Source organism: Castor canadensis, chromosome 10 (assembly GCF_047511655.1).
Source record: "Castor canadensis chromosome 10, mCasCan1.hap1v2, whole genome shotgun sequence".
Classification (NCBI taxonomy): Eukaryota; Metazoa; Chordata; class Mammalia; order Rodentia; family Castoridae; genus Castor; species Castor canadensis.
In genome coordinates, this window is record NC_133395.1 from 44824772 (window position 1) to 44849508 (window position 24737).

Consider the following 24737-nt stretch of genomic DNA (forward strand, 5'->3'; position numbering starts at 1 on the left):
TCAAAGAAACAGCTTTTTGTTTCATTGATTCTTTGTATGTTTTTTGTTTGTTTGTTTGTTTCTATTTCATTGATTTTGGCCCTGATTTTTATTATTTCTCTCCTTCTGCTTGTTTTGGGATTTGCTTGTTCTTGTCTTTCTAGGAGTTTGAGATGTAGCATTAGGTCATTGATTTGAGATCTTTCTGTCCTTTTAATATATGCACTCATGGTTATAAACTTTCCTCTTAGGGCTGCTTTTGCTGTGTCTCATAGGTTCCAGTAGGTTGTGCTTTTATTTTCATTAACTTCCAGGGACCATTTGATTTCCTATTTTATTTCATCAATGACCCATTGATCATTGAGCAATGTGTTGGTCAGTTTCCAATTGTTTTCATATTTTTTGCTGTTGTTTTTGTTGTTGAGTTCTAGTTTTAATGCAGTGTGATCAGATAGAATGCATGAGATTATTTCTATTTTCTTATATTTGTTGAGGCTTGCTTTGTGCCCTAAGATGTGATCAATTTTGGAGATGGTTCCATGGGCTGCTGAGAAGAATGTATATGATGTAGAAGTTGGATGAAATATTCCATAGACATCAGCTAGGTCCATTTGATCTATGGTGTGATTTAGTTCTAGAATTTCTTCATTGATTTTATGTTTGGATGACCCATCTATTGGTGATAGGGAGGTATTAAAGTCTCCCACTACCACTGTGTTGAAGTCTACATATGCTTTTAGATCCTTCAGAGTATGTTTGATGAAATTGGGTACACTGACATTGGGTGTATACAAGTTGATAATTATTATTTCCTTTTGGTGTATTTCACCTTTCATTAGTATGGAGTGTCCTTCTTTATCTTGGTTGATCAATGTAAGTTTGAAGCCTACTTTGTCTGACATAAGAATTGCTACTCCTACCTGTTTTCAGGGGCCACTGACTTGGTGCATCTCCTTCCTGCCTTTCACCCTAAGCCAGTGATTGTTTCTGTCAATGAGGTTGGTCTCCTGTAAATAAGAGATTGTTGGGTCTTCCTTTTTAATCCAGTTTGCCAAAATGATCTCTTTTGATGGGAGAGTTAAGTCCGTTAACATTCAGTGTTAGTATTGATAGGTGTGTGGTGATTCCTGTCATTTAGTTGTTTTTGTTGTTTAAAGGTTTGATTGTGTGCAGCTGAATCAATGTTATTCTCTGATTCCTTGTCTTTTCTTTTCCTGTACTTTGGTAATGCCTGGCCTCTCTTAGTTTTATTTGCTTTCATTTTCTGTGTATAGAATTCCTTGAAAATCTTTTGTAGTGGCAAGTTGGTGGTAATATATTGTTTTAGTTTCTGCTTATCATGAAAGACTTTTATTGATCTATCTATTTTGAATGATAATTTTGCTGGGTAGAGTATCCTACGGTTGCAATTATTTTCATTCAGTGTCCGAATACCTCACTATATGCTCTTCTTGCTTTTAAGATTTCTGTTGAGAAATCTGCTGTGATTTTGATGGATTTACCTTTCTATGTTATTTGTTTTTTCTCTCTTCCAGGTTCAATATTCTTTCTCTATTCTCTGTGCTTATTGTTTTAATGATATATGTCAATATATGTCATGGGATAGTTCTATTGTGGTCAAGTCTTTTTTTTTCCTGGAGGCTTTCTGTACCCGAATGAGCATAGTTTTCTCAAGATTCGGGAAATTTTCTGTTATTATTTTGTTGAATATATTACAAATTCCTTTTGCTTGCACCTCTTCTCCTTCTTCAATTCCCATGATTCTTAGGTTTGGTCTTTTGATGGAGTTGGTGAGTTCTTTCATATTCCTTTTGTAGATCTTGAGTTGTTTGACTAAAAGCTCTTTAGTTTTTCCTTTAATTTCCATTTCATCTTCAAGTTCTGAGATTCTGTCTTCTGCTTGTTCTAGTCTACTGCCATGGCCCTCCATTGGGTTTTATAGTTCTGTTTCTTTTTTTTTTTTTCCTGATGTTTTCCATATCATGGGTCACTTCCTCTTTAATATTGTCAATTTTCACCTTTAATTCATTTTTCTGTCTATTTTTATTGTTCTCTGTTTCACTTTGGTGTTTATTTAGGGCTCCTATGAGTTCATTTATTTGTTTCTATGTCTTCTCATATTCTTTGTTTTTGGTGTCTTGCAATTTCATGAGTGCCTCTTGTAAGTTTTGATTGACCATGTCTAGTAACATCTCCATGAAATTCTTAGTGATTCCTTGCACAATTTCTTCTTTCATGGTGTTCTTGGGGGCTTCATTGGGTTCCTTGTCATAGTTTTTCTTTGTTTGTTGGAGTCTGAACCTGGGTATTAATTTTCTTCATTTCCTTCTGAATCTTGTATTAAATTAGTTTTGGAGGGAGAATGGTTCCCATCCCTTTTTTGTCTTTCCATCACTCCACTTGGTACTGTGTAACTATGTTCTTGGTAGGCTATTGGTGGTTTCAGTCACCTGTTTTCTTTCCCTTGGTTTAATTTTGTTTTGTGGGTGTGTTGGATTTTAGGTAGTGTATGTATGCTATTTCTGTCCCTGGTCTGTGTGTAATTTAGTATTAGCTAGCTTACAATAGTAAAACTAACAAAACAAAATAAAACAAAAATAAAAACAAACAAACAAAAAATAAAACCAAAGAACTCAACAAGGAGAGACAGACAAACACACACAGACAAACAAACAGGAAACAAAACAAACAAACAATCAAATAACCACACAAAAACTTTCCAGGTTCAGGAACAATAGAATTTCAGGCTTAGTAGTTCTGGAGTTACTCATTCAGCATCCAGTCCTGGTGCTGGTGTTCAAGCAGAGGCTCTGTCTTATTCTGGCCAGGTGGTTATTGGGGAGCTTTGCCAGTGTTTTTTTTCCCCTGTCTTTCAGTGGCAGCTGCTTTGTCAATTCCTCCCTCAGTGAAGTTTGGCAGTTTGAATTTGTATATTGTCCTCAGCTTCCAAAGAACAGCTCTATAACCCTTCAGCCATCCTGTTTGGAGTTGGATTTTTTCTGTGTTGGTTTATTGGGGACTTGTTTCTTTGCTTCACCTCCTTTCTCTGGGGCAAGGTCAGAGATCCGTGACACAGTTCCCTGCTGTCAGCGTGTTATGATGGTTTGCTGTTTGTTTTTCAATTTTGCAGAATTGTTTGACTTTGGATGTTGCTCACTGGCTCAGGAGATGACCTTTCTGGACTGCTACCAGCTCAATTTCAGGCAGTGGCTTATCACCTGCACACTGTCAGCCCTTCTGCCTTTCCAGTCTTTACTGAAAGTTTGCATGGAGATCAACTTCTTCCCCCTCTCCCCTTCTCTGGTGTGCCTACAATACCCCACCCCTCTGCTGCATGTTCTTTTTCAGTTTCTTGTTTATTATTCAGTTTTTGTTTTTGTTTTTTGTGGGATAGGGGTCAGGCTGTCCAGGGGCTATGCTGGTTTATCCCAGGGTGGCTGTGGGAATACTGCATGATGCTTGTTGCTCATCTATTGTTCTGCCGGATGAGGTTTGGAGCCAGTGTCTGGAGGCCTGGGAGCTCTCCTGTTTTCTCAGTGTAATGTGGTATGAAGAGGCTTGATACAGGCTAGGGATTCAGGTTGTCAAAGTTTTGGTTCTTCTTGGTGCTTTTTTCCTGCCAAGTGTGGCTCCAGCATCTTAGCAAGATTTTTCATTTACAGAGCTCACACTGTCTGCTTCTGCACTCTAGTCTCCATCTTGGATTCTCAGAAAATATCCTCTGATTTCTTAAGCTCATACTTAATTAGTACTTCAAAAACATTTGTAACAGCACTTTTGATTTTTTTTTTTTTTTGCAAAGCCAGTTTACTTGGCTTATTTTTCCCTCCACCATGCAAGCATTTCACTTCCTTGTTTCTTTTCATGCCATATATTTTGTTTCTCATGGGAAACTGGGCATTTTAACTCATACAGAACTGAAATGCTTCACACTTTACCCTCTCCAATGTTCATTGCAGTTTTTTGCTCCTTTCTGTCCATGTTTGTCTATCAACTATCTAAAGTAGTTCAATGACATATATTCTTACCTTCTTGCCAAGTGCTATCTTCCACTAAGTGCTAGCTGTTTTCTCTATTGCTTTCACAATGAATTGGGACAAAAATTGTTTCACTTCCTGAACATTTCAATTCAGGCAAGCTGATCATGGATGCCTAACTTTAAGCCTTGTTCTGGCTTGAGGGTTCTCTTAGCTGCTTAAGTCTTTCTCACTGGTAACATCGTATCTTTTTTGAGGTTCAGCTATTTTCACGGAACTACCAACATTTTCTTAATCTCTTACTGCTAAAATAATCCTTATTTTTAATAGCTCCCTCTTCAATAAGATTCTTGATACTTTTTTGGATCATACTGACCTAAAAGTCCCACCTTAGAAAGACTCAAAGTGTGGTCTGTTTTCATGACCTCCTTCTCCTATTAGGCAGAAACAGTGTCATTGATCCAAGCTGTAAACAAGTACACAGCTCATTTCTCCACGTGAAATAGCTGCTCCATAACCAGGGTGCTAGGTGAGGCAGTAGCCCCTTACCTTCTTGCTCTACCTCTCCCAAGGTGCAAAATACTGTACAAGCAAGCAAAAACTGATGGCAATCAAAGCCTTATATTTTCATCTTGCCTTGTGCAGAGTAGGGTTTTCTGATCACAGGTGAGATGGTGGCAGAAAAGAGCCCAAATATTTTAGCAGCATATAGCTGGAATTGAACTTCTATGAAAGGAGATAAAGCTATGTGACCAGTTTGATACTCCTATAAAGAATTCACCTCCTTATACTGTAAGGTGATGAGTAATGGAAGCATTGTCTTCTTTACTGCAATCACCTGGGGTACCATACAGTTTTCATCACACTGAGCTGGGAGGAGAAAGGAAGCAGGTCATGGCTCCAATGACACAGATTGTCACTATTCCTAACATAATTAAGCATATTTTTCTGAAAAAAAAGTCTATTTGCAATATGATCTTAGGACAATTTCCAGAAATATTAAATTATGTGTGTATTCATGTAGAACTTTCAACATTTATAATTATTTCACTGAAAACAAGGTTTACAGGACAAATCTCATGCCAAAATTCTGGAAGAGTTTGTCTTCAGCTTAGACCATTGACCTAAGGTGATGAAATGTAGCTTTGCACTGTCATACCATAAGTATAGCATAATTCTACACACCAACAGTGACAATGTCTATAAATTATGAATGCAATCATCACTTTCATAAATAAAAAATCATCTAACATGCATTTTCTATTTTTTTTGTAAAGGTATTTCTTACATATGTGTTGTGCATGACATAATGTTTAATTTTTGTGACTCATTAAGTCCTTTAATAGTTTATCTTTGGTACAACTATATTTTCTTCAGGTTTAAAAATGGTCCTAATTATGTGTAGAGCTTCTTTCTTATAGCTTATTACTTGTGTTCTCTTTTGTTCATTTTGACAAAGGGGAAACCTGTGTTACACATATGCAAATACATTTTTTTCCTTTTTTTTTCATTGTTTAAACTTGGAAAGGTCTCCTTATTTGAAAGATTGGAGCATATTCTCTAGTATGATTTTATTTTATATCATTTTCACAATCTGGTTTAGTGTTAATTTTAACTCATCTCATCCAACTGATAATTATTTTCCTGGCTTTGTTGAGTCAAGTGTCTAAGCAAATTTTTATTTTAAAAAGTATTAAGCTACTAATATTTGTTCTTTAGCATCCTTTCCAACTGATCTTGAGATGGCATCTTTTTTCCTTTGTCAAAGGATGGTATAAAATATATCATGTGTTACTTTGATTTAATCTTTGATATTTTATCATATACTCCATATTTATTATGCAACATTATGATATTTTCTGATGCTTGATATATTGAAGCTAATTTTTGTAGATGATATTAGAATCATTCCATAATTCTGAAACATTAATTGGTCAAGAATTCACTATTTCACAATAATTCATATGGAACGTACACAGGTATATGGGAAGAAATATTTCTAAGTAGAAATACCAAGTTTAATTCAATGAAAAAGCCAATGTGAGTAAAATGAAGTAAAATGGAAAGGAGAATGAATAAAAGGGAGAGTAATAGCAAGAGAGGAGTATATCACATCACATCCATGACTTTCTGAGTATGATACCATATATTGATTTTAATTAGAGGGGAGCAAAACAAAATAATGATCAAGTTCAGAGAAAAAATGATAAAGCAGTCTAATAGTATATTATACAAAAGAAGAACTCTTATCAAAGAAAAAAGATATTTCATGTATAATGCAACAATTATTGTGATTATGGGAACAGATTGTGTGGCAAATTACCAAGTGTATTCATGGAAAGTCAATTCCACCTATTTCAATTTTCTCTGAGAATTATATACAATTCTCATGTGCTATAAAGGTGTGAGATGTTAGAAGCTTGAGAAGAAAAGAGAAAATGTAATTTGCAATTATTAAGGGGTTAGGAAAGAGACTAGACTCACACTTCAGGCTAAGAATAAAGCAGTTTCTTTTTGTCTTATCAATCCTTGCCCAAAACTACCTGCTAAATTTAAAAAATCTCACAAGTCTCTTAGGTCAGAATTTAATCCCTTGTGTTATTTTCATCAATTTAAACTTTTTCTGTGAACTGAAGCTTAAAAAACACATTGAATAGTGATGTGATGTAATATTCAAATTGTGTATGTTGAACACAGATACAACTAGTTTCCCACTTAATCTTATTTCTTTCTGCCAACACAAGACAACTAAAACTAACCTTGGTTATGCTATTAAATAATGGTGATTCTTTCATGACAGGACTTTAAATTCTGTCATGAAGTTCAGTAAGAAGTTTTTATCTTTTCAAAGTATGAATGATTTAACACATTTTAACATTCTATACTACCTGGGCACAGTAAGATAATTTAAATATAGAACTGTGACCTTTACTTCAATTTTGTTGCTTTTATGTGTTTAAACCTGACCAGTAATGCCCTTTTGCTTATTTAATTTCCTACACAATCATGCTTAATTGCTGGCCATGTTGTATAATGTTCAATAAAGCAAAGCAATGAAGCAAGAAAATAACAAGACCTCTTAGAAAGGTTAAAAGAAAACTTGTATTAGGACAAGAGTGAATAACACCTCTATGCTAATTACCATTTGGGTGATTAAAGCTTATAAATAATGAAAACTCTTGTTAATGCTATTAAAAGTACATTTAAATTTTATTTGATTAGGTAAATGAATAGAACTTGGTAGTAATATTACCTCTTAATGTAGCTTCTTTTTTTTTTTAGTTTTATTCAAAACAGCTTTCTCAGTAGTGGAACAATGGGATAAAAAGTAGATATAGTCTTTAAATGGCAATAAGGTTAAAACATTGCATGACTTTTAAAAATAGCATTAAGTAATTTCTATTTACTGTTTTCAGCAAACTTCCTGAGGTGATATAGATGATTTTAAAAATAATTACCAAAAATCGTGCCTTACTATAATTTTTCCTTATTCCTATCCATGCTTATTATTAATCTATCTATCTATCTATCTATCTATCTATCTATCTATCTATCTATCTATCATCTACCTATATGTGTTTTTGCTTTCTGTTTTCCCTGTAGAAAATAGAAGTCCTCTTGTATAGGGCTAAGAACATCATTTTTCACTTAAAAATTTACTTCTCATCAATTTTCATACACATCCTCTCATGAGCATGCATTCACATTGCAAAATTAATTGTATGTTATCACAGCAATAGGAAAAAACACAAAAATCATAAAGGTGCTTGTAGGTGGTGTGGGCATTTTAAATTGTGTTGAAGCATGGATAGAACTTGAATCCTCAAAGGAGATCAGATGTATTCCTGGACAAAGCATAGTAAAGTACTTTAAGTTGAAATTTAAAATATATATTGGTAAAGTAATATGCATATGAAACTAACTTTAATGGAAATTTGTATTGTGAAATGAGGAAAGATGATGTTTATAATGCAGGAAATGGTTTAATGTGCTCAGCATCACACATTCCCTGGATTTTATTCTGTAATCTACCATTTATTTGTTTAACTTAAACATTTTCAAATTTATTTTTAACTGATACATAAAACCAAAAGCTATATATAAATGGGTGACATGTAGGGTTTTGATACTTTCATACATCCCATAATGTTTAAATCAGATGAAATGTTTATTTTCTTAAGCATTTATCATTTTATCCCTAGAGAACTCCATTTCATTTATTTATTTTTTCCTTTATTCTTGTGCTGGGTAGGGGTACATTGTGGCATTTGCAAAAGTTCTTACAATGCATCAAATATGTCATACTTGAATTTATCTCCTTTACTGCTCTTTTATCCCCCTCTCCCCTGGTTCTTCAAATAGTATCAACAAGTATTGTGTTTGCATTTACATACATGTGTATACATTTTTTGGACTGTATTTACCATCCTATCTCTTTCCCTGCCCTTTCCCCTTTCCACTGGTAGCAACTCCTACCTCCAGGGAATGCCTATTCTGCCCTTTTGTTCTCTGACTTTTAGAAGAAAAAGGAGAAAAGATAAAAGGAAAACCATGACATTTTTGCTTATTTGACATAAAGGTAGCTGCTACACAGGGAGTTTCCTTGGGATATTTTCATTTATGTATGTATTATAACCACAATTTGTTTCTCTCTTTTAATTTTCTTCATTCTACCTTAGTCACTTTCTTGTGGTGGTTGCAGCCGGTTTAAGAATTTTATATTCATTCTTGTATAGACAGTATATCAAATATATTCAAGTTCTTAGTTTCCCTCTTTTACCCTACCATTCACTTATGTGTCCTCCCCCTAATGTCACCAGTGTTTCCTTGTATTGTTGCACTTGTTTTATGTCTCTATTCCACATATGAGAGACAGCATGTAGCTTTTGGCCATCTGAGCCTGGCTAACTTCATTTAAGATGATATTCTCCAGTTCTATCCACATACCTGTGAATGACAAAATTTCATTCTTCTTTGGGTCTGAGTAAAATTTTGTTGTATATAAATACCACATTTTCTTAATCCATTGGGTAGTACTGAGGAATCTTGGCTATTTCCATTGCATTGCTATTACAAATAATGTTGTCATAAACCTGGCTATGCAGTTGCCTTTGTTTTAACCAGAGTCACATTCCTTCAGGTACATCCCCAGGAGTACTATTGGCTGGATCTTATGGTAGATCTAACATTTATCATTTCATTATGGTGAATATTTTCAAAATCCTTTTCTGTAACTTTGGAAATTCAGAGGATAGTACTGTAGTCTACAATCATCTTACAGCACAATAGCAAAGGACTTCTTGCTGTAACTTAGCACCCCTTGGTCACCTTTCCCCCATCTTCCTTACCCTCTTGTGTTCTCAGCTTCTTATAACCAGTCTACTGTTAAGTTCTATGAGGTAAATTGTACAGATTCTATTTATAAGTGAAATCATGTGGTATTTGTCTTTCTGTGACTGGCTTATCCATTTAACATATGTATTCCAAATTTATCCATACCAATACAAATGCTAGAATTTCCTGTTTTTAAATATTTTATTAGTATCTGATGATAGTTATTTGAGGGATTTTGTTGTGACATTTCCATCCATACATACATATATTGTACTATTGTAGTACAGTTCAGAATTTCCTTCTTTTAAAAGGCAATATTGTCCAAATACTTATTTATGTATATTGTATATATCATTGTATAAAAGTACACACACACACACATATATATCTATATATATATGCACCACTCTTTATTATTTACCTTTCATTTGGCAGTTTATTTCTGTATTTTGTCTATCATAAATAGTACTGCTGTGAACATGGACATACAGATACCTCTTCAGCATTTTGTTTCTTTTCAATATATATTCAGAAATAGGATTCTTAGATATAATGCTAGTTTTATTTTAGTTATTTGCTTTCTTTTTATTATTGTTGCTCTGGTGGTACATTGTGGTATTTACAAAAAGTCCTAAAATATATCATAATTGAGTTCACTTCCTCCATCATTCTCGTTTGTCTCCTTGTCCCCATTTCTGCAATAGTTTCAACAGGTTTCATTTATCTATTTTTCACTTTTTGAAGAACTTTTGTTTTCCATAATGGCTGTATTTGTTTTACATTGCTACTCATTTACATTCCTATCAATAGTGAAACTTCATTTTTTAAAATTTGCATTTCCTTAATGAAGAATGACATAGAGCAATTTTCATATGCCTGTTGTTCATCTGTATGCCTTTATTTCAATCAGAATGTTTGCTTTTTATTGCTATCAAGCTGTATCAGTTCCTTACATATTTTGGAAATTAACTCCTTTATCACATATCTGGTTTATAAATATTTTCCCTCATCCTGTAGGATTCCTGTTTACTTAATTGCTTCTTTCCTTTTTAGTGAAGAAACCTTTTAGTTTCATCTCATCCCTTTTGTCTGTTTTTGCTTTTGTTGCCTTTGCTTTTGTGTCCATATCCAAAAATTTATTGTCCAGACCAATGTTCTAAAACTTTTCCTCTAAGTTTTCTTCTAACAGTTTTAAAGTTTCAGATCTGATATTTAAATCTTTAATCCATTTGAGTCAACTTTTGTATATAGTGTGAGATGAAGGCCAATACAATTTTATTCTTCTGCATAAGGATATCGTATTTTCCAACACCTTTTTTGGAGATAGTATCCTTTCCTCACTGTATGTTCTTGCCATATTTATTGTAAGTCAATTGCCCAAAAATTTGTGGATTTTTTTCATGTATATTTGTTCTGGTGCATTGATTTTCTGTCTATTGTTACATCACTTTGATGCTGTTTTAATGAAAAAAGCTTTGTGTTTGATTTTGAAGTCAAGTACTGAAATGTCTAGCTGTGTTGCTTTTTGCTCAGGATTGCTTAAAAATTTTTTTGTTCTAGTAATATATTCCACAATTCCCAAAGAAAGACAGAAAGCACATTCTAGTACAAACCAGAAGAACAGCAGCAAATTTTTCAAGGTCTATCAGCGGATGTGATCAGAATTGGTTTGTCTATTCAGAGTTTTACTTGGTCTATGTAAATTTCCTGAATGCATTTTCCATTTCTGTTAACACTGGAATTGGGCAGGAATTGCATTGTGTTTATTGATTGCTCTGAGTATTATGGACATTTTAATAATATTAATTTTAAATGTATTGATTTCTCATCATCTGTCATTACCATTATTTTTAGAAAGGCACTCTATTCTCTGATTTTCCATTATTTCTTGCAAAAAAATTCTTATATTCTAGCTATGAGATCAGAATTAAGGCCAATGGCATTAATTATATGGGAAAGATAGTTTCTTCTAAAGATTATTTGTCATTATTTTGGATATTTTCCAATTATTCAAGATAATTACTCCAATCTGATTCTCATAATCATTGTTAGGAAATAAAAAAAATTTTAAAGAAATAGTTAAGATTCCATTGTCTTAGGTTTGCTATTTCCTCACATTTCATCAGAACCTGTTTAACAATCAAGTGCTCACTATCAACTCTCTGGGTCTACCATTACCATATTTAAAATTCTGTTTTATTTATTCTAGTATTTCACTAGAATAAATTTTTTATCTTCACTGAGTTCCCCAAATAAAACATCTTCATCACTTACTCCATTTTTGCCAGCTAACTTGGGCAAAGGACAAAATTCAAAATTTCAAATATTGATTCGACTAAATGTGAATATTTTGCACCATTACAAATTAAAAAAAAAAGTTGAGCCATAGTTAGTCACTCAGTATTTGTACTAATACTTTTCATATCTTTCAACTTTAACAACAAAGCTTTTGTTTTCCAGGAACAATGCATTTCTCAATTTTTCATTTCATCAAAACATCTTTATAAGAAACTTAACTCTGGGTCTGTATCTCAGTCAGAATTGGAAATCAAATTCTTGACTTTTTTCTGAAATTTTCACTAATGTCAGCAGAAAACTTCACAACTCATTCACTTGTCATTTCTTTGTCCTTATCCTACTTAAGTTATCAATATTTTACCTAGTTCCCCATTTGGCTACAAAATAACTCCCTATTAAACCTCCACTAATTCTCTTTGTTCCTAGGTCTTTTCTTATGATACTAGTTGCTTACTCTCAAATTATCTTGCTCCTGCCTACTTTGTTTTTTTTTTTTTTTCTTATCAGTCTTTTCTACCTGAGATTAGAAACATGTAAGCAGAAATTTGTATCCGTACTGTTCACAGTAACATGAATCACACTGAATGACAAAATTCTGGAAGTCTTCTAAAAGACAAATATATACATGCATACACAAATGATCATATGTTTGTATAGATAGAGAGAACATGTATGTAACAGGAGGACTGTGGGAGCTGGAGGGATGTGAAAGAAGAAAATAGAATGATAACAAGTGAACAATAGCTACATTGCATCTGTACTGAAGATGGAATAATGAAGTACACTGAAAGGTGTTAAAAGTATGGGGAATGAGGAAAGGGAAAGACAGAGAAATACAGGAGATTAATCTTATTAAAGTAAAACATATTCATGTGTGAAATACCACTTTTAATAATTAATACACTAAAAAAGTGATGAAGGACAGAAATGTACATGGGTCATTTCAGGGGTGGCTGCTAGTGGGAAGGAGGAGGATGAGTGGGATAGGGTAATGAGGATGAATATGCTCTCTATACTCTACATATCTGTAGGCAAATAGAAAAATGAAACTACTAAAATTGTTTTAATAAGGAAGGACAGGAGTGGGAGAATGATGGAGGGACTGAATCTATACAATGTAAGCATATATAGAAATGTCACAATGAAAGAACACTGTACAACAATATATATATACTAATAAAAATGCAAAAGTAAAAAATTCTGAAGGTTTAAATATATTTATAATATAAGATGTCATTTTGTGAATATGATCAGAATCCTTATAGGTTAGTCTGTGAATCTTCTGCTTTATAAAATGTAATGATATAGCTTGTAAATTAATAGGTATTTGACTACCATTATTGCATTTGCAAAGTATGATGAAGATGTCTTTTCTAACCATTGATATGGTTCCTTAATTTCTTTAAGTGAAAAAAATTAAAATGTTTCTGTAATGCATGTTTGTGATTAGAAGACTTCCAAGGGGATAGTGGATGTTCTATGTTTTGCTGAATTAATAGCTAAGCATGCAAGCAGGCACTAACTGTGCCTACCTTATGTTCTCAGGCTATAGAAAAATGATCTGTATATTGAGAGTTTAAGGAAAAGAGAAGGGATGGATTTATGTGAGCTAAAGTAATAGTTTTTTTGCCAGAAGTTAAATCTTCAAGGCCATTATTTGACAATACAATATAAAAATGCTATTATTTTTTCAATTTTACTAAATTAATTGTAGGCTGATCAAATGCATTATTTTTATTTCTCCTAAATTCACATATTATAAACTAATATTTTATTAATGCTTGATATCAATACTTTAAGTAAATTTTATTTTATAATTTATTTGAAAAATATTATATAAATTTTACATTAATAACCTATATTAATATTTTGTAAAAATATATTTTGTTTTAATAATCTCAAAGAGGAAATAATAATAATCTAAGTATCATGTAAACATGTCAGAAATAAATTGCCTTTAAGAATTATACATATAACTTTCAACATAGTATCACAAAGAATAAAGTTGCTTTAGTAATCTTAATATATTTTCTAGTATGTAATAAGTTGCAATTAAATGCTCCTGTTTAATAGCTTTACTCATTGGACAACAGTGGGTGACTGGAGGATATTACAAAAATGTTAACCATTGTCTATCAAATTAAAGAATTTAGCAACTAAAACTAGAGACAAAAACTATTTGTTTCTGTCTATCTCTCTGTCTCATCAAATCATGTCTGATTATAGCTAGATTCCCTAGTATTTAACTGCTATTGAATGCAATAATGAAAGAAGCCATGGAGCTACTTAATTATCCACACAGTAGGTGTCCAATGGAGAAGGTTCTTTTTAACCTTTTCCTCTGTGATAAGATAATTACTGTCTGGTGAAATTGCTACTAATATAAATATTCACTGATTGCAAACTGTGGCCTAAAGGCTGTTACTGATAAAAGCTCTTCTGTGCCCCTGTGGGGGTGCTGTTGATCATTTCTAAACAAATAAGGTTTCATCAACCAAAGAAACATCAGTGTTTCTATATCCAGAAAATTTAAATAAAATTAAAAGATAATTTCTGGTGAATCATTATGACTCTTTTTATTAAATCAAATATTCGGTAATGTTTCTTACTTTTTATTTAAAATAGACCGAGATAACCACTCATTAGGATATAAATCTATATTAGGATGATTACCCTCTTATATTTTCATAAATTATTTTGAAAATGTTATGCAAACTCTTTCTCCAGGCATTATTTCTAGCCATCTACACAATATAAGGAAATGTTTTTTTGCTCAGAGCAGTGGAATCAATTAGTATTTCCTTAATACACTAAATAGTCCACAAAATATTGATGGCAAATACAAACAGATGGTACATGAATGCTTCCTCAATTTAGTACTGAGAAACAGTAAATATTTTGACCCTTAGAGTATTCAGTGTCTTTTTTTTTTTGAACTAACAGAGATAACATTTTAAATGCAGAACACTAGCATTTTTAAAAATTTTTATTGTTTTATTATTCATATGTGCATACAATGCTCAGGTCATTTCTCCCCCCTGCCCCACCCCCTCCCTTACCACCTCCTCCACCCCCTCTCTCTACCCCCACCCCCTCAATACCAGGCAGAAACTATTTTGCTCTTATCTCTAATTTTGTTGAAGAGAGAGTATAAGCAATAATAGGAAAGAACAAGTGTTTTTGCTGGTTGAGATAAGGATCACTATACAGGGAGTTGACTCACATTAATTTCCTGTGCGTGAGTGTTACTGTCTAGGTTAATTCTTCTTGATCTAACTTTTTCTCTAGTTCCTGGTCCCGTTTTCCTATTGGCCTCAGTTGCTTTTAAGGTATCTGCTTTAGTTTCTTTGCGTTAAGGGCAACAAATGCTAGCTATTTTTTTAGGTGTCTTACCTATCCTCACCCCTCCCTTGTGTGCTCTCACTTTTATCATGTGCTCAAAGTCCAATCCCCTTGTTGTGTTTGCCCTTGATCTAATGTCCACATATGAGGGAGAACATACGATTTTTGGTATTTTGGGCCAGGCTAACCTCACTCAGAATGATGTTCTCCAATTCCATCCATTTACCAGTGAATGATAACATTTTGTTCTTCTTCATGGCTGCATAAAATTCCACTGTGTATAGATACCACATTTTCTTGATCCATCCGTCAGTAATGGGGCATTTTGGCTGTTTCCATAACTTGGCTATTGTGAATAGTGCCACAATAAACTTGGGTGTGCAGGTGCCTCTGGAGTAACCTGTGTCACAGTCTTTTGGGTATATCCCCAAGAGTGGTATTGCTGGATCAAATGGTAGATCAATGTCTAGCTTTTTAAGTAGCCTCCAATTTTTTTTCCAGAGTGGTTGTACTAGTTTACATTCCCACCACAGTGTAAGAGGGTTCCTTTTTCCCACATCCTTTCCACACCTTTTGTTGGTGGTGTTGCTAATGATGGCTATTCTAACAGGGGTGAGGTGGAATCTTAGTGTGCTTTTAATTTGCATTTCCTTTATTGCTAGAGATGGTGAGCGTTTTTTCATGTGTTTTTTGGTCATTTGAATTTCTTCTTTTGAGAAAGTTCTGTTTAGTTCACTTGCCCATTTCTTTATTGGTTCATTAGTTTTGAGAGAATTTAGTTTTTTAAGTTCCCTATATATCCTGGTTATCAGTACTTTGTCTGATGAGTAGCTGGCAAATATTTTGTCCCACTCTGTGGATGTTCTCTTCAGTTTAGAGACCATTTCTTTTGATGAACAGAAGCTTTTTAGTTTTATGAAGTCCCATTTTTCTCTGCTATGCCTTAGTTGCTATGCTGCTGGGGTTCCATTGAGAAAGTTCTTACCTATACCTACTAACACCAGAGTATTTCTTACTCTTTCCTGAATCAGCTTTAGAGTTTGTGTTCTGATATTAAGATCCTTGATCCATTTTGAGTTAATATTGGTATAGGGTGATATACATGGATCTAGTTTCAGTTTTTGCAAACTGCTAACCAGTTTTCCCAGCAGTTTTTGTTGAAGTTGCTGCAATTTCTCCATCATATATTTTTAGCACTTTTGTCAAAGACAAGTTGGTTATAGTTGTGTGGCTTCATATCTGGGTCCTCTAATTCTGTTCCACTGGTCTTCATGTCTATTTTTGTGCCAATACCATGCTGTTTTTATTTTTATTGCTTTGTAATATTGTTTGAAGTCAGGTATCGTGATACCTCCAGCATTGTTCTTTTGACTGAGTATTGCCTAAGCTATTCGTGGCCTCTTGTGTTTCCATATAAATTTAACGGTAGATTTTTCAATGTCTTTTATGAATGTCATTGGAATTTTGATGGGAATTGCATTAAACATGTAGATTATTTTTGGGAGTATAGACATTTTGCTATGTTGAGTCTACCAATCCATGAGCGTGGGAGATCTCTCCACTTTCTGTAGTCTTCATCAATCTCTTTCTTCAGAAGTTTGTAGTTTTTCTTGTAGAGGTCATTCACATCTTTTGTTAGGTTTACACCTAGGTATTTGATTTTTTTGAAGCTATTGTAAATGAAATTGTTTTCATACATTCTTTTTCAGTTTGTTCATTATTAGTGCATAGAAATGCTAATGATTTTTCTATGTTGATTTTATATCCTGCTACCTTGCTGTAGCTATTGATGATGTCTAGAAGCTTCTGAGCAGAGTTTTTTAGGTCTTTAAGGTATAGTATCATGTGTGAATAGGGATATTTTGACCGTTTCTTTACCTATTTGTATTCCTTTTATTCCTTCTTCTTGTCTTCCAGTACTAGATTGAATAGGAGTGGAGATAGTAGGCATCCTTGTCTCATTCCTCATTTTAGAGGGAATGATTTCAGTTTTTCTCCATTAAGTATAATGCTGGCTGTAGGTTTTTCACATATAACTTTTATAATGTTGAGGTACTTTCCTTCTATTCCTAGTTTTCTTAGAGCTTTTATCATGAAATGGTGTTGAATCTTATCAAAGGCTTTTTCTGCATCTATTGAGATGATCAAGTGGTTTTTGTCTTTGCTTCTGTTAATGTGCTTTATTACATTTATTGATTTTTGTATGTTGAACCACCCCTGTATTCCTGCGATGAAGTCTACTTGGTCATCGTGAATAATCTTTTTCATGTGTCGTTGAATTTGGTTTGCCATTATTTTGTTGAGGATTTTTGCATCAATGTTCATTAAGGAGATTGGCCTATAGTTCTCCTCTTTGGAGGTGTCTTTGCCTGGTTTGGGGATAAATGTAATACTGGCTTCATAGAATGTGTTAGGCAGTTTTCCTTCCCTTTCTATTTCATGGAACAGTTTAAGGAGGGTTGGTGTCAGTTCTTCTTTAAAGATCTGATAGAATTCAGCAGAGAATCCATCAGGTCCTGGACTTTTCTTTTTGGGCAGACTCTTGATTGCTGCTTCAATTTCAATTTGTGTTATAGATCTATTCGGGTGATTAATTTCCTCTTGATTCAGTTTTGGATGATCATAGGTATCTAGAAATCTATCCATTTCTTTAAGATTTTCAAATTTATTTGAATATAGGTTCTCGAAGTAGTCTCTGATGATTTCCTGGACTTTCATGGTGTTTGTTGTTATCTCCCCTTTTGCATTCCTGATTCTAGTAATGTGGGTTTTTTCTCTCCTCATTTTTGTCAGGTTTGCCAGGGGGTCTATCAATCTTGTTTATTTTTTGAAAGAACCAACTTTTTGTTTCATTAATTCTTTGTATAGTTTTTTTTGGTTTCTAGTTCATCGATTTCAGCTTTTATTTTTATTATTTCTCTCCTATTTGTTTTGGGATTTGCTTGTTCTTGTTTTTCTAGGAGTTTGGGATATATCATTAGGTGATTGATTTGGGATCTTTCAGTCTTTTTAATATATGCACTCATGGCTATAAACTTTCCTCTCATGACTGCCTTTGCTGTGTCCCATAGGTTCTGGTACTTTGTGTTTTCATTTTCATTGACTTCCAGGTACTTTTCAATTTCCTCTTTTATATCATCAGTGACCCATTTTTCATTAAGTAATGAGTTATTTAGTTTCTAGCTGTTTGCATGTTTTTTGTCATTACTTTTGTTGTTGAGTTCTAGTTTTATTGCATTGTGATCAGATTGTATGCATGATATAATTTCTATTTTCTTATATTTGCTGAGGCTTGCTCTGTGCCCTAGGATATGATCTATTTTGGAGAAGGTTCCATGGGCTGCTGAGAAGAATATATATTTTGTAGAAGTTGGATGAAATGAAATGTTCTGTAGACATCAAGTAGTTCCATTTGATCTATTTTATATTTTAGACCTTGGATTTCTTTATTTTTTGTTTGGATGACCTATCTATTGATGGTAATGGGGTATTAAAGTCTCCCACAACCACTGTGTTGGAGTTAATATATGCTTTTAGGTCCTTCAGGAAGTTAAGACACAAAAGTAACAGGAGTTATTTCATTTCTCATACTCAGAATTCTCTCTGAGTATTCTCATTGGAAAAATCCTTTTGCCAACAAAATACCATATTTTACATTATATGAACTTAGATTTGATATACACATTTTTGTTTTGAATTTCCCATACTCTAACCACATAATGAAGATGATAGTATTTGGTCCTAAGCATAGTTCACATCAAGATATAGATCAATAATGTTAATTAGAGATCATTAATTTCCCTTGTCTTTTGGTATTAAATATCAGTGATATTATCCCAAGCTCACCTCTTGCTTTTGTTGCTGGTTACTATAATTTGATTAAGTATTTGTGTTTTATAAAGCTCAGGTGAAGAGTTACTCTCACTTTAATCTATTTTTGTCCCCTGGTGATTAACTAAATTATTGCTTGTGTGTAAAATTAGTTTTATATGATTTTCAAACTCATATATCCAAATCATTACTTAGTATCTTTAGTCTAATTTCTCAAGGTCTTCAAATCACCACTTGAATATAGAAATTTTGATAGGTCTCCACACTTCACAAATGACTACTCTTAAACAGTGGGAAAGATTTAGAAATGCACCATAATGTTTCTGGATGTTTTCCATAAAAAAATTGGATATTACCTGGTATATTATTTTACTAAAATATATTAATTTTACAAAGTAATTGATTTCATTGTAATACTTTCATAAATTCATATAATATACTTTGCTCATAATTCACACTTCTTGTACCCTTTCTTGCACATTCGTGTGAATTCTGTGGAAACATATTACGTTTCATTGTCTTAGAGCTATTGACAATTCTCTAAGTATTTTACATTATTTTTACCTATATAATTACAAGAAAATGTTATTGATAATAACTCAAATTGCTTATACCCCTGGCTGTGAAAAAAGCCACTTTTTAAATTATTATTCATTTATTCACATGTACATACATTGTTTGGGTCATTATTAAGCAATTAATTTTAGTATTACCTGTATCATTGTCTATGCTCAATTATAAATTCTTGCAGTTTCCCTTACTAGGTAAAATAAAAAATAACTTTAATGTTCAAAATCTTGGCAAGTATGACTTTTATGTTTATTAGAATACCTTATTCATTCATTTAAAATATTATTTTGTAAATTGCTTTTCTTAATTAGACTGTTAAAATAGACATTCAAAAGTCTTGATATTCATTCCTCATCTAGATCACTAATTCTAAATAATTCTTGTGATTTTCACTTCTTCAATATTTGAATTGTATCAGTGTGATCTATTTCCCAGGTCAACACCTTACTCAATTATCATTTTTTTTTCCTCAGGATTATTGCAACATACAGATTCAGATATAGAGATATGGTTAAAGGCACAGATAGAGATACAGATAGAGATATAGATATATAGGTAGATAGATTCCTACCTCCCTCTGAATTGTTTGACATACTATAATCCATAAAATCACGTTAAAATTCATTAATTCCACTTCATAAATTTATTTATATATTCAAAAATTCTTTTAAAATACCTAAAACCTTGTATGTTTTCTATTTCACCTTCATCAGATTTCATTTTTTGCATGACTCCCATAGTTTCTCAACATTTATCTTATTTTGGTTTCAATTTGTCATGAACATTCACAGTACTAGACTTATGAAAAATATTATTCCTGTGGCTGGGAATGATCTCTCCAGAGCAACCTGCTCCAACTGGTCATTCCTTTTCATCATACTTTAAATAATTCTGCCTATCAAAAATATCTTTCTTTCTTCCTTTCTCTTTTTTCAATCAAAATTCAGCCCTGCTGCCCTTTCTGGCTAGAGCAGGCCCCATTGATTAGAAGCAGAGCACAAAACCTGTGGAAGGTGAAGTGCAATGATTCCAGGAATTTTCGCCACACACAGGCATTTGATGCCAAGCCCAGTTTTATAGTGAGCTACTTTTGGGAGTTGAAAACCAAGGAAGAACCATGGCTGTGTGTCTGCACACAACCTGACATGGTGTAAGGATAGTATACAGCCATGAGAGAAAGAGAATTATGGAAAGGGAGAGGTTCAAATGTGGACTTTCTGGGAAGATTTAATCATTGGGGACCTTGGGCATTAAAAGGACACTGTGATTTGTGTTCTGCCTTCTATGTGAGAGAAAGTCCCATTGCCTGAGTATCACTCAGAAATATCACCATGTCCATGGCTGCAAAGTGCTCAGCATTCAGGAGCTATCTACTGGCTCTGGTGTCTTGACATGATGTAGAGATGGGTCGGAGAATAGAATCTAAGGATCATACAGTATCCAACACACAACTCTGTTCCACAGAGTGAAAAATTTCTAGGTAGAGTCTAAAAGAACTGAGACTTGCAGGAAAAGCACAGGAATCATTCTGTTCTCTGCCACTGGTGCAGAATTCATTGCTCTGTTTATGACTTTCCACCCACTAAGATGCATTTAGGGGACACCCTGAGGGTTACACATGTGCTGTGCCTCATGGCAGAAAAGAGGACCTGTGTAAGAAGTAGAAAATTTCCTGGTCCTGGCCAATAGACTAAAAAGCTCTGTAAGACAAGCAGTATCTTCTAGTACACAAAGAAAGGAAACTTCTAATGTAGAGGTAACACAGAAGTGGAGAACTGATCCTTGACAGGCCTCACCCTTAACCCACATTCAAAGCAATACAAGACATTCCAGAAACTATTCCTTTGTCCGAGTAATATGGTAGAACAGACCTTATTGCTCTTATCACACAAGTAAATTGTTGACTCCTAAGCAATCCCCTAGTCCAGTGGTGAGAACCTGCACAGCAACCTTTCCATTACAAAATGTTGCCTGAATACTGAAAACAAATCAGCTAAGGGTGATTAAACTTCCAAATAATGAGTTTGAACAACAAGACCATATGATACCTTCAAATATAAACAACCCCACAGTGTAAAACAATGAAAACAACAAAGAAGAAGAAAGCCCAGACAAAGAATTCAAAAACATGATTATAGAAATGATCAACAAAAAGAGCACATGCACAAAATCCTGAATTAATTTAAGTATATACAAATAAATAACTAAATTCTTTTCTAGCCATGGAGAGTGCCAAAGAGAAGAAAAAGAAGGTTCTTACTGTGCCAAAAACCCTTGAAAAAAAAAGTGAAGAAATTTCACAGACCTGATGGTAATGTTTCTGAGAAAGAAGTTTGCCCAGAAGGTGCTTGAAAGACAAGGAGGAAGATCATCTATGAAAAATCTAAGAACTGCCACAAGTAATATAAGCGTATGTATAGAATTGAGACTCAAATGGCTAGGATGGCAAGAAAAGCATCAATTTCTATGTACATGCAGAACCCAAATTGGCATTTGTCCTCAGGAAATGGTGTAAAAATGGTGTGAGTTCAAAGGTCATTAAGGTGTTATAGCATCTTCACCTTCACCAGATCTTCAATGGCACCTTTGTTAAGTCCAACATTGGTTTCAATTCACAAGCAGAGGATTGAGGGACCATATATTGCATAGGGGTACCCAAATCTGAAATCAGTAAAGGAACTAATTCATAAACATGGTTAGGGTAAAATCAACAAGAAGCAAATTGCTTTGAAAGGTAACCCTTTTTGTCACTCAATCTCTTGTTAATTTGGCATCATCTACATGGAGAATCTGATTTATGAGATAAAAATATATTTGCCATATGATCCAGAAATTCCACTCCTAGGGATATACCCACAGGAATGTAAGTCAGGTGACAATAAACACACACCCATGTTTACTGTAACATTATTCACAATAGCTAAGCTAAGGAAAAAACCAAGATGCCCCACTACTGTTGAATGAATTCAAAGTGAAATTTTGTCATTTGCAGGTAAATTGATAGAAATGCAGAACATCATCCTAAGTAAATTAGCCAAGCTCAGAAGACCAATGTCCACATGTTTTTTCTCATATGTGGAATACAGACCCAAGAAAAATACAGCAATATTACAAATAACAAGTCATGCCAAGAGAAGGTCACAAACAAGAGAGGGAGGGTAAAAGAAGGAAGTTAAGAAGGTGAATATGGTTGATGTAGTCTCTATACAAGAATGAATGTAGAATTTCTCAGCCAGAGAAAATCACTGTAAGATGGGAAAGAAGGTAGAAAGAAGAAAAATAGAGGAAATGAATCAATTCTAGTTATAGTACATCTATACATGGAAATGTTACATGGAAACTCCTTATGTATCTATTGTAAACAAATCAAAATGTCATTTTATTTTCTTTTGCAAAATCAGAGAACAGGAGGGCAGATCATGTCCTGTGGGGGTAATAGTACCAGTAGAAGGAGGGAGAAGGGGGAGAAGGAGTGTGGGAGGGTGAATATAATGTAAATATGGTATATACATGAATGTAATTGGAAAAAAATGATAACTGTTGGAACTATTCCATTAATGGAGGGAAGGGGGTGAAAAGGAGAATGATAGTGAGTTGAAGTATGATATATTTGATATTTTTGAAGAACTTTTATAAATGCCACAATGTACCTCTTCTTATTGCAGCAATAAAAATATTAAAATAAGATTACTGTATTGAGCATAGCTATCCTTCTTAATTGAAGGAGAAATAAAAAACCTTCCATGCTCAACAAAAACTAATTGAAATCATGACCACTAAGTCAGCCCTACAAGAGACACTTAAAAGTATCCCTACGCACAGAAGAGGAAGACAAATCCAACCAGAAAAATATGTATAAGAATAAATCTCTCTACATAAGTTGAAATCTAATAAAGATTATGATAAAATCAAAGATTACAAAGGCATCAAAATAAATGTATTACTAAATACCTTTCAATAAAACCCCAAATATCAAGGATTTCAATTCTCTGTCAAAAGACACAGATTTGGAACTTGGATTACAAAACAAGACACAGCTAAGTGTTGCCTGTAAGAAAATATCCTCACTGGCAAAGACAAATATAGGTTTTGGTGAAAAGATGGGTAGAGATTCCTTTTCCAAGAAAATGAAGCCCAATAGTAAGTAGGAGTAGCTGTATTCATATCTGATAAAGCAGATTCAAAACAAAATTAGAAAAGACAAAGAATGTCATTTCATATTAATAAAGGGGATAATCCATGCAGAGACGATAACAATTATAAGCATTTAAACACTGCATGTCAGTGACCCAATTCCTTAAAACTAACACTCCTGGACATAAAATCACATATAAACAGTAATTAAAAAAATAGCAAGTGACTTAAACACCTCATTCCTATGATAGGTCACTCTAAGGAAACTCCAGGAATAAACAACTTTATAGGTCAAGTGAACTTCACAGATGTTGAAAGAAATTTATTTCTTTCAGATTACACATTATTATTTTTCCAGATTACACATTTTTCAGCATTCCCTAGAATTTTCTCCCAAAAATAGATCTTATTTTAGTACATAAAGCAAGTCTTAACAATTATAAGAATAGTTAAATGGAGAGTATAAAAAATGCAAAGAATTAAAATTTGGCTCTTTGAAAAGATAAACAAAATTGACAAATCTTTAATCACACTAATTAAACAAAGAGTAAGAAGACCCAAATTAATAAAATTAGAGATGATAAAGGAGAATATCACAACAAATACCAATGAAATTCAGAGGATCATTAGTTTTTCTAAAAATAAATAAACAAAAAAACCTAAGTTGTGATAAGCCTCTACAATGAAAAGTATAAACAATGAAAAGGTAATTGACTTTGGAGGATCAAAAGATCTTTTTAAATTGATTGGAAGAATTAACATTGTGGAATTATTCTACTGTTATTCTACTGAAAGCAAACTACAGAAGATATGCAATCTCCATGAAAATCCCTATTTTTTCTTCAGAGAAATAGAAAAATCAATTGAAAAATTCATACTGAAGCCTAAAAGACACACAATAGGCAAAGCAATTCTAAGCATAAATAACAATCCTGAAGGTATCACAGTAACTGACCTCAAATTACATTAAAGAGCCAAAGTAACAAAGCAGCCTGGTATGAGAAAAAATGAGACAAGTAGACCAATGAAACAGAATCAAAGATCCATAAATTAACGTGCATTACTACAACAACATTGTTCCTCAAAAAGCTAAAACAAAACTATTATATGATCCTGCTATACCACTCATATATCTGAAGGAATGTAAAGCAACATACAAAAGAGATACATGCACACAAATGTTTATCACAGTGCTATTTATAACAGTTAATCTATGGAAGTGGCCTAGATGCCAAACAATCAATTTGTGGATAATGCAAATGTGGTACATAT

The 24737-nt window shown here is 33.3% G+C and overlaps 2 pseudogenes; one reads left to right on the forward strand and one right to left on the reverse strand.

Moving 5' to 3' along the window:
- Nucleotides 1–10850: 10850 nt before the first annotated feature.
- On the reverse strand, nt 10851–10948 carry LOC141413198 (small nucleolar RNA SNORA31; annotated as a pseudogene).
- Nucleotides 10949–21553: 10605 nt separating this feature from the next.
- Nucleotides 21554–22097, forward strand: LOC109675423 (large ribosomal subunit protein uL30 pseudogene; annotated as a pseudogene).
- The last annotated feature ends 2640 nt before the right edge of the window (nt 22098–24737 follow it).